Here is a 12,202-nt window from a genome sequence, read left to right as displayed (position 1 = left end):
CTTAAATCAGTCGCCAGAGGATGGCTGGACTTCATTGGGCATTCTCTGCTGCCCACTAGCAACCGTTCTGAAGTCATTATTAGAAGAGCAGTGATGATCCATTGCATCATGATGGGGAAAGAAGTGGAAGTTCATCAACTGATTTCAACTGAATTTTACAAAATTGCAAACAAAAATTCCAAAGATGCTAGGTTAGCTTATCCAAGCTTGATTTCTATGCTCTGCAAGGACGCTGGAGTAAGGATGGGAATAACTGAGTATATCTCAGTTGAGCGACCAATCACCAAAGCATCAATGGAAAAACAACAAGCACAGGATGACCCCATTAAGAAGAGAACACAGGAATTTCTCTCAGAAATCCCTCAATCTGAATACTGGGAGTATCTTGAAACATCTATTACCAAGATGCAAGAAGCTATGGAACAAATAAAGAAAGAACAGAAGGAACAAAGTAGCATTCTTTGCTATCTGCTTAAAGAACAGGAGGAGCAAGGGCGTGACTTAAGGGAATTGAAGCGCCAGAAATTATCTCTTGAAGGACCAAGCACCCCGCAGATTAGAGGAACATCCACTTCCCAGAACAAAGGTTGTTAAATTCCAATCTTAGCCTTAACTCTGTGATAACTGTTTTTATTTTAGTTTTACCTTAGGAGTCATATAGTAGTAATTAGTAACTATATTTTTGATTTTATCTCCAATTAAGCTATAATTTAATTTTATCATCATCATTAAACATGAATAAAATAGAAGAATTTCTTTAGAATAAGAGGCAATATTTTTAGATTTTTTAATAAGATAAATTCTAATTATTTACATGTGGTGGCAATGCTTTTTGTCTTCTGAATGAATGCTTGAACAGTGCATATGTCTTTTGAATTTGATGTTTAAGACTGTTAAATATGTTGGCTCTTGAAAGAATGATGAACATGAGACATGTTATTGATAATCTGAAAAATCATAAAAATGATTCTTGAAGCAAGAAAAAGCAGTGAATACAAAAGCTTGCAGAAAAAAAATAGAGAAAGAAAAAAAAGAAAAAGCAAGCAGAAAAAGCCAAAGCTCTTAAAACCAAAAGGCAAGAGCAAAAAGCCAATAGCCCTTAAAACCAAAAGGCAAGGGTAATAAAAAGGACCCCAAGGCTTTGAGCATCAGTGGATAGGAGGGCCTAAAGGAATAAAATCCTGGCCTAAGCGGCTAAACCAAGCTGTCCCTAACCATGTGCTTGTGGCGTGAAGGTGTCAAGTGAAAACTTGAGACTGAGCGGTTAAAGTCAAGGTCCAAAGCAAAAAGAAGAGTGTGCTTAAGAACCCTGGACACCTCTAATTGGGGACTTTAGCAAAGCTGAGTCACAATCTGAAAAGGTTCACCCAATTATGTGTCTGTGGCATTTATGTATCCGGTGGTAATACTGGAAAACAAAGTGCTTAGGGCCACGGCCAAGACTCACAAAGTAACTGTGTTCAAGAATCAACATACTGAACTAGGAGAATCAATATCACTGTCTGAATTTTGAGTTCCTATAGATGCCAATCACTCTGAGCTTCAATGGATAAAGTGAGATGCCAAAACTGTTCAGAAGCAAAAAGCTACTAGTCCCGCTCATCTAATTAGAATCTGAGCTTCACTCAAAAACTCTGAGATATTATTGCTTCTTAAATTATTTGTATTCTATTTTATTTATCTAGTTGCTTGAGGACAAGCAACAGTTTAAGTTTGGTGTTGTGATGAGCGGATATTTTATACGCTTTTTGGGGTTAATTTCATATAGTTTTTAGTGTGTTTTAGTTAGTTTTTAGTTTATTTTCAGTAGTTTCTAGGAAAAATTCATATTTCTGGACTTTACTATGAGTTTGTGTGTTTTTCTGTGATTTCAGGTATTTTCTGGCTGAAATTGAGGGAACTGAGCAAAAATCTGATTCAGACTGAAAAAGGACTGCTGATGCTATTGGATTCTGACCTCCCTGCACTCAAAGTGGATTTCCTGAGGTGATGCAGTTGCATGTTTTAAGAAAAAAAAATTTTGGTACGGTTACCAACACTCATTTTTCTCCCCTCATAACACTTCCTCAAACTCTTTGGTTTCCTCCACTACCTTTATTGCTTATCTTTGCTCAATACCAGAAACCACCCAAATGAGGAAGAAAACTGTTTCACAAAAGCCCCCTCGTGAAAAGATCTTCAAGCTTCCTATAAAACAAAAATCTTCCACTCGCTCTCAAGACCGAACCTTCACTCCATCTCCTTCTCCTCCTACCTCACCTCCTCGGTTAGATCCAATGACTCACACTAAGAACCCCTCAAGGTTTCCACCTTCAGCTAAGCAGACGCCACCACCAAAGGAACCTCCATCTAAACCTAGTTTGTCGAAGCCGAGTTCATCGAAAGGGAAACGCCCAGCTACTACCGACCCTATCTCTGAGCCTACTCAACCTAAGACAAGGTCTGTTCCTTTGCGTTCTCAAAAAGGTAAACCTCGACTACCTCTTAAATCTGTTAGAGAATCATACATTGATCCCTTTGCTCATAAATCCCACTTCATGACATCTCATTCCAACTATAACCCTTACAGATTTAAGTCCGCCATGAATAATGACTTTTATGAAGGAGTTATTAAGTGTTGTACCCTGTGTTCCTCTTTTCTTACTGATTAATCAACTTTGAAAAAGAAAAGTTTTCTTTTTGTTGAAAATTTAGAATTTCTAGACTGGAATCACCTTTTTAACATAAAAAAACCAGTGTATCCACTTTTGGTCAAAGAGTTTTATGCTAACATGACATATCATGAGGGCAGTGTTCATTCTTATGTCAAGGGCCATGACATTGTGCTAAATAATGAAACCATCAGTGATTCACTGAAATACACTGATGTTAGGGCATGTGCATATACTTCTGTTAAGTGGGATGAAGGAGTTGGTATCTCTTCCAATGATGCTTTGGCTCATATTTGTGAACTTGTTTCTCTGATTGATGGCATCACCCTTACTCATAAAGCCCTGGGTTATGAACGTGCTCAGTTGCACCGCATTGTAAATCACATCATACTTCCTCAAAGTGGTTCATATCAAAGGGTATCTTATACTGACACTCTTGTTTTGTATGCCCTGCTCACTAAAATAGAAATTTCTTTTGCTTATTTGATGGTAAGATACATGTTTGACTCTGTTAGAAGTGAGAAAGACAAAGCCCTTCCTTATGGCATGTTTTTAACTTGTATTTTTGAGCATTTTGGTGTTGACTTGTCCAATGAGAATTATGAAAATAGACATTCATATCTAAAGGGAGGTGGTGCAGTTAAACAGCAAAAAGGATCTACTCGTTCTGAGAGGGTGGTTCTAGATGATGAAGATGATGAGTTCATTCCTGAGGATTCTCCTCCTCCTTCCACTGAAGGTACTTCCATCTCCATTGGAAAAAAATTCTGCTCTGTTCAATGTTGTTTAAGATGTGGTCCAAGAATTTGTCTCTCAATCCAATCATATGATCGCCATGAGTTAGGAACAAAGGAAACTGGCAAGCAAGCATGAGAATTTCCTCCGAAAATCAAGGGATAGAATAGTTGTCTTCATGAAGTTCATTGATAATTTTCAATAAGATGAAGATCATGCCACTGATGCTGAAGAGGAAGATGATTCGGAGGAAAATGGTTCAGATGCCTAGATTTGTCTCATGAAGCTGCTGTTGTCTGCTCAGTCTTGTCTCATAAAAACTGTTTCTTTTGTTACTTTTGAACTTTATTTGCTATTTCGGATGACTGTAATAACTTTAACTACTGCTGCACTCACTTTCATTTAATTTGGTGTTTAAACTGTGCATTAACACTTTTCTTGCAAGTTTTAAGGTGCAGATTTTTTACTTAATCTTGCCTACTTTCCACCCTTGATGACAAAAGGGGGAGTAGTAGTGTTAGTAGCGTATTGTGTTTTGTAGCTGTGCTGTGCATATTTGCTGTGATTTTTTACTGCTACTATTATTCTTTTTGCATGAGAATGTGATTTGCAAATCTTGCTACTGCTGTGAGTTTTTGGCATGAGATTTGGAACTTGCTTTTATGTTGTGTTGATATTAGTCTTATTGCTCTGTCTTGGTTAAAGCATAATCAATTTTTGAAATGCTTTTTAAGTGCTGACATGACATGTTGAATATGGGGCTGGATCTGTGTTGCTGGTTGTTTAAACTTCCTTAGTCAAATTGAATTGTGTGTAGCTCTTTATTGTGCTTTCTATAAGAATAATATAAACAGGAATGAAGAGAAGAGCATAAATCTAGGGAGAGCTACTCTTGAAAAGGAAAGGGGGAGCAACGCAAAAGCAAGTAACATCATTCAAAAGGAAGTTTCTTAACTCTATTAAATTTCAATTCCTTTTAGTTAATGTTTAATTATGTTTGTCATCAAGGGGGAGATTGTTGAGTTAAGAAATTAACTAAATTAATTAATGATGATAAACATTATTTTATTGGGCAAATTAACTAATTAGTGTTGATTATTTCTGATTAAAAGTAGCAGGCCAAAACTCATTGTTGCAGTAGCCCAATAGGATAAAAATAAAACCAATGCTGATGGGCTGTACAAACAAAGGAATCCCAAAGAAATCAAACCAAAGAAATCAACGGGCTAAATGAAAAGAACCGATCCAAGCCCGATAGCAAGCAAATCCCTCCAATTTGCTTTCACCAAAAGCAACATTTACCTTTTTCCCTCTTGGTCAGAAATCAGAGAAGTGAGAGAGAGATTAGTTCCTAAGCTATTCACCAAAGAAGCAAGAAAGAGAAGGTTTAGCAAAAAGGTTGAAGTCTAATTACCCACATCAAACTGTATCAAGAGAAGTCAGAAGCTAAAGGTGATTTATTTCCTTCTACATGCATCTCATTTTCTTCTCTTCATCTTCAACTCTCTGCCACTCCAAATTGGGAAAAATGAAGCAAGTAATCTCTGTTAAGCTCTACTGTAAATCTATGGTCAAATTTGTGTCTTGGAGACCAAGTAGTCTTTCAATGGCTCAGATCTGGTTTACCATTGAAAGACTGTTTCTCTTTGCTTCCCTGAGGCTTTCGGTCAAGAAAGAGAAAGTCAGACTCAAACTTTTAATTTGGGGATTAACTGGAGAAAGTGAAAAGGTGAGTTGGTGAAGCACACAGCTTGAGGGTTGACCTAGGAGAGAGTAACTCAACAACATGCAAGGAGATACAAAAGAAGATTTTTCATCATTGAAAAGCCAAGGAGAGAAAACCAGTGTGTTGAGGTTTATGTTCTGAGAAGAGTTCTCTGAAGAAGTTCATCAACTTGGACAGTGCTTCCTAGTCAAAGGAGTATTCCGCCAGAATGAGGAACTGAATCAAAGGCAAGCAAATCTGGTTTATCACATAGCAAAGAGGCTGTTGAAGTATTAATCTCCTTCATCTTGTACAGATTGTAATTTACTTTTCAATGTTTATCTTTCTATAATTTCTTGAGGTAAAAGGCTGAATGAAAGAGTCATTGAAAGAGCCTAAGAGTGGAAAGAGGTAGAGAGATACACATGAGTGAAAAGCCTAGAGTGATTTCAGATTTCTTTAGGTTGATTATGTGTCTTGTATCTTGTACAAGTGAGGTATCCCTTTCTTAGTTGGGTTAGCACTAAGAGTGAAGAGTTAGGTATTAGCATAACCAAGTCAAGTTAGGTTAGAACTTGAGTGTGAAAGGATTGTGTCAATCCTGTGGAATTGGTGTATATAATACTTTAACTATAGTAGAAATTCCACCACTGTTGTGGTGGAGACTGGATGTAGGTTGCATTGCACAAGGCAACCGAACTAGGATACATGATGGTGTCAGCTTCTCTCTTCCCTGCTCTGTTCTGTTTTCTGATATTCATGAGACAAAATAAAATTGTCTCATAAATTTTCCGCTGCTGAGTTCAAATAGATTCAGAATGAAAGTTTGTTTTAAAAGGTTATTTCATTAAAGTAAAAGAAGGCCATAGATTCAACCCCCTTCTCTAAGCCTTCTACAACCTTCAACATGAAATGAAGTGAAGATGAGTAATAGTGATTCTTGATTAAGTGGGATTGGTTTATTAAATAAAAAGGGCAGGTGTCATAATTACCTGTATGGATATGTGATTATATGCCACACTTCTTTGATGAATGATTAAGATCAAATAATAATAATAATATTTCTTTTACTTTTTTTTGAATTATCTTATTATAATAAAAATTATTTAGAAATCTTAATGGATTTTAAATTTAAAGTATTATAAAATTTAATTTAATTATTTTTAGGAAAAATAATTTTCTTTAAATAAAATTCTCAATAAATATAATAAATCATAAATCACTCATTATTTAATATTCAAAAATTTAGGTTGTTATAAGCGTCAACTTGCCTACAGAAAAAAAATGGCAGCTTGCTGACTGGAAAAAATAAAAGTAAACGTTGACTTGCAGACCAAAAAAATATCGGCTTGTCAGCCGGAAAAAAATCGTGGCATGCTGACAAAAAAATGGCAGCTTGCCGACTAAAACAATAAAAGGAAACGTCGACTTGCCAAATAAAAAAAGGCCAGCTTCTAGACTGAAAAAGGCCGACTTTCAGACCAAAGCAGAATATGCCGACTTAAAAAAGGGTGGTTTACTTAAAAAATAAAAAATAACACTAGCTTCCCGACTGACAAAGGAAAAATGGCGGTTTGGCGATTGAAAAAAAAAGCCGACTTGCCGACAAAAAGAAAAAAAATGAAAAAATGGCGTCTTGAGGTCCAGAAAAAAATAAAAAATTTGACTTGTCTAACAAAAAACATGGCGGCTTATCGATAGAAAAATATGAAAAATACTGCCCACTTGCAAGTTGGCAAAAATACCACGGCATGGCTATCGGAAAGAAAAAAAAATCTTAATTTGCCGACCAAAAAAAGAAACTACGGTTTGCCAACTGAAAAAAAAAATAATGCCGGATTGTTGACCGGGAAAAAAATGCTAACTTGTCGACCGGCAAAAAAACCGCAGCTTATCGACCGGAATAAAAATGTCAGTCTGCTGACAAAAAAAATGACAGCTTGCCTATCGAAAAAAAACGTCGACTTGCTGGGGGCAAAAAAACTACAGCTTGCCGACCTATAAAAATGTTGACTTTTGGACCAAAAATAAAGTCGACTTGTCGGCTGGAAAAAACACAGTGACTTGCTGAATAAAATAAAAAATATTAATCGCTGGCTAGCCGATTGAAAAAAAATGCCAACTTGCCGGCCAAAAAAAATTGTGGATTCCCTACTCAAAAGAAAATAAAAATATCGACATGCCGACTAAAAAAACGGCGGCCCGCCAACTAAAAAAATAACACCGGATTGTCGACCAGAAAATAAAAAGAAAAAATGCTGACTTGCAGCCGAAAAATAAAATGGTGGCTTGCGGATTGAAAAAAAGTTGGCTTGCCGACCAAAAGATAAAATTAAAACGTTGAATTGCCGGCGGGCAAACAAAAAAATAGCGACTTGCCGGCCAACAAAAATAAAACGATAGCTTGCTAAGTGAAAAAAGAAAACATCAACTTACACCCCGAAAAAAATCCAGCTTTCAAATTGAAATAGAAAATGCCAAATTGCCGGCAAGCAGAAAAATAGAAACTTGAAAAACATAAATAAAATCGTCGACTTACCGACAAAAGGAAAAAAAAATGCTGACTTGCCGGCCAGCGAAAAAATTGCGGCTTGTCGACCGATAAAAATTGTCGACTTGCCAACAAAAAAAGGTTGACTTGTCGAAAAAAAAAAGCCGACTTGTAGGCCGGAAAAAGTACTGCGACTTGCTAACCGAAAAAAAAATGTCAACTTGCCGTCTAAAAGAAAATAACAAAAAAAAATGCATCTTGCCGACTGAAAGAAATAACGAAATAATGTCAACTTGCCGACTGAAAAAAATAATGCTGACTGGCAGACCGAAAAAGAAAAAACACACCAAGTTTCCCTGTGAGAAAAAAAGACTGTTGACTTGCCAACGAAAAAAACGTTGACTTGCCGTAAAAACACCACCTGTTGCTAATCAGAAAAATAACCTCAACTTGTCGGCAACTAGGCACTTTTCTTTTGTCGAAAGCCGGGATTTTTTTGCCGACTAGCGAATTGGCATTTTTTTTGGTCGGCAAGTTAATTTTTTCAATCGACAAGCCGCCCTTTTCATTCTTTTCCAGTTGAGAAGCCGCTGTTTTTACTAGCTGGCAAGTCGACACTTGTTTTTTCGATCGAAAAGCCAGGTTTTTTCCGACCATTAAGTCGGCATTTTTCTTCGGTCGGGAAGTTGACTTTTTTTTTCAATCGGCAAGCCGCCCTTTTTTTCCTTTGCTGGTCAAGAAGCCACCATTTTTTCCATCGATAAGCCCACATTTTTTGGCCAGTCGGCAAGATGACTTTTCTTTTTTGGTTTTCAAGTCGATGTTTTTATTTTTTTTCGGTCGGCAAGCCACCGTTTTTTTTTGCTAACTGGCAAGTTAGCGTCTTTATTTCTGTCTGCAAGCCGGCGGTTTTTTTCGGTCTGCAAGTCGACATTTTCTTCTTTTTTTAGTTGCCAAACTGCCATTTTGTTTTTGTCAGCAAGTCGAAGTTTTTTTTCGGTCGGCAAGCCACGATTTTTTTGCTGGCCGACAAGTCAGCATATTTTTTTCCGACCAGCAAGCCACCCTTTTTTCGGCAAGACATCATTTTTTTAGTCGGAAAACCTCTATTTTTTTCTTTTTTTTTGGTCAGCAAGCTAGCATTAAATTTTTCGACCAGCATGTCTAGGTATTTTTTCTTTAGACAGCAAGCTGCCTTTTTTTGTTGGCAAGTCGACATTTTTTTTTTCGGTCAGCAAGTCTAGGTCTTTTTTATTTTTTTTAGTCAGTAAGCCACCTTCTTTTTTTGGTCGACAAGTCGTCGTTTTTCTTCTATCCGGCAAGTCGCCTTTTTTGGCCAGCCGACAAGTCGCCGTTTTTGTATTTGCCGGCAGATAGGTTGCTATTTTTTTTTTTTTGCTTTATATTCTTGTTATATACCTACACTCAACTTAAATAAAACATAACAATAATACCGTATACAGATTCTATGCTAGAGGCTCATAGGTATATAATAATAATAATGGTCCCCCAAAGTCTAGAGCTTTAGAGGTTCCATTCATGAGTAACACTGGCTAGTGGCATTGGTCATGACATGCTGGTAGTTGGGTCATTACAAGTTGGTATCGGAACAGTTCGTTCCTAGTAAAGCCTTGGAATAGATTGATCATGCTTCATTGCATGCTCTAATTTTATTCCATGCAGTTAGGATATCTATGTGATGTATTCTGCATGAAGGTATGTGAACATTCATTTTGGGAATATTAGCAGTTTATTTGATATGTTAAGACTAATCACCTTAATATTGATTGTTTGGTGTTAATACGACTCAAATGGCTACAAACAAGTGAGGTCATCCCCGAAGTTCTAATGTAAAATATGATACTTTTTCCGATGCAACAGCTATTCTTGAATCAGTAAACACTATAGCCACTGCTGTACGTGACTTGGTGGTTGCCACCAACCGAGTAGCTAAATGTCTCGAGCGCCATAATGGGGGCGAAAGTAGCCAATGAACTGGAATTAGTAATGGAAGTGGTAGCAGACAGGAGAACGGAGCTCCTAACAATGACAAGCCAATGACATTGGCCTCTGTTCTAAAGATTAATCAACCTTAATTCCATGGGAACACAAGCACTTCCTGAGCAGATTACTGGATTCAAGAGATGGAACGGTCTCTACAGGGAATTTGCCATGTACATGCTGGGGAAAGATGCACATCACAGGTGGCAGGAGATACTTAGACTGTTGGGAAGAGAAGCTAGTGACGTCACACGGGATAGGTTTAAATCTAAATTTTATAAAAATTATTTCCCTCCATCATCTCATACTATTAAGGAACTAGAGTTACTTCATTTGAGACAAGGGAACATGACGGTCACAGAGTATACTCACAAGTTCAAGGAATTGTGCCAATTCTCTAAGGTTTGTCAAGGGACATTAGCTGAGTTTGAAGAGTAGAAGTGTATCAAATTTGAGGGAGGACTTCAAGAAGAGCTACTAGCTCATGTGGGTTTGATGGAGATTCGAAATTTTGTGGAACGGGTTAACAAAAACCAATTGGCAAAGGAGTGTACAAGGAAACTGGCAACGGTGCGAGTGAGTTGACAGTTTCTCCCTAGGAGTTGCCCTAAGATGCACGTCATTGGTTAGGAGTTCTCTTGGTATTTTTGGAGTTGAATACAAGAAAAGTAAATGAAAATGAAACTAAAGCAATGAACAATTAACAATTGAAATAAGGAAACTAAGAAATTAAGCTAACAAGGGTGGATGTCAATCAATCAATGTAAAATCCTTGGCTATGGGTGAGAATTGGAATTCCTATCCTCATTATCTCCATCAATTGTGACAAGAATTGGCCATTGCTCCACTTAGTTAACCTCTAACTATAAAGGAAAGTCAAGTGGATACAATCAACTTGAGTCCACAAGTCTTAGTCAAATCCTAAGAAAAGACTAGCTTTAGTGGCATTCAAATCAACTAGCAACTTCCAATTATCAATCGACAAAAGACTTTGACAATTCAAGAGTCTCCAATTGCCCAACCCCCAAGCCAATAGTGAAAATCTACTCCATAACCACAATTGACATTTCCTCAAATAATTGGTGAGCACAAGTAAAAGGCATTATGAAATTGAGAGGAGAATTCAAATTAAAGCTATCTACTAGAAACACTAACAACAACAAAGCAATTAACAACAATGAAAATAAAATTCCTCAATGCATTAATAGAAATCAATCTTAACAGGATCCAAATATAAGATCCAAATTTCTAGAACAATAAAAACAATTAATGAGAGTATGAGGATGAGATCTACAAATTAAAGCAATGTAAAATTGAATTAATACAGATCTAACCAAAGGATCCAAGTGAAATTGAAATTGAGAAGGCTAAAACCTAGAGAGGTGAGAGTTTCTCTCCCTACCCCCCAAACAAGAACCAAAGCTAGCTAAAATCATGTGTATGAGTGAGTCCCCCCTTTTCCCCCTTGGTTCCTTGGGTCTTTTCCATGCAGAATTGAGCTCAAATTAGGCCTATAGCCTCTTAGAAATTGCCAGCCACGATTTCATTAATGATGTCATGTGCTGGGTGTCACACGTGCGCGTCATATGAACTTCTCAGGCCATGCGTACGCGTCGGTCACTCGTACACGTCAGTCACGTGTAAGCATCGTTGGGATTTCATATCACCACGTGAATGCGCCAACTTTTGCGCGCTAGTCCCAGCTGCATGCGTCCATGCGTGCGCGTCGCCACCAATTCTCCAAAGCTTCACTCTTCATGTCCCTTACACTTGTGCATGCTTCCTTTCCACCTTCTAGGCCATTCTTGCTCTATAGATCTTGAATCCACTTAACAAACACATCACGGCATCGAATGGTAATAGAAGAGGATTAAAAATGGGCATTTTAGGGTTAAAGAAGCATGTTTTAAATAATGAAGCAAAATTAGGAAGGAAACACAAAACCATGCAATTTATATGAATAAGTGTGAAAAATATTGATAAAACCCTCTAAATTCTACACAAGATAAACTACAAAATTAGGGTTTATCAAACCTCCCCACACTTAAACTAAGCATGTCCTCATGCTAAAAATCAAAAGACCAAAGAACATAGGAGAATGAGGTTTATGAAATGCAATGTACCTACATGGATGCAACTAATGCAAATTCTTCTATCTACTTGGTTAAAAGGAAATCAACCTCCCAAGAACATATATGAATACATAGGGCCAAGGTGATTAGATGATTCATGAACTCTACCAATTCCAATATTAGAATGGCGTGTAAACAACTTTCAAGAAGAAAGCTTGTGAAAGCCGGGAACAAGGAATTGAGCATCGAACCCTCATCGGAAGTGTATCCGCTCTATTCGCTCAAGTGTATAGGATTGATTTGCTCAATTCTCTTCTAATAATGCTTTCCAAGATTTGTTTTTCATCTAACAATCAACAGTTATTCGGTGTATGCATACATTCATCATGAGGGCTTATCTTTAGGTTGTAATGGGGCTAGGATAGGGGTAAGGATGCATATATGGCCAAGTGGGCTTGAAATTTGCATCTTTGATTAACCTAAGCTCTTACCAAACACATATAACAACCTATACAATTCTAATACACAACCTAACTACCCATTCATT

Source organism: Arachis hypogaea, chromosome 16 (genome assembly GCF_003086295.3).
Source record: "Arachis hypogaea cultivar Tifrunner chromosome 16, arahy.Tifrunner.gnm2.J5K5, whole genome shotgun sequence".
Taxonomy (NCBI): Eukaryota; Viridiplantae; Streptophyta; class Magnoliopsida; order Fabales; family Fabaceae; genus Arachis; species Arachis hypogaea.
Note: the sequence above shows the minus strand (reverse complement) of the source record.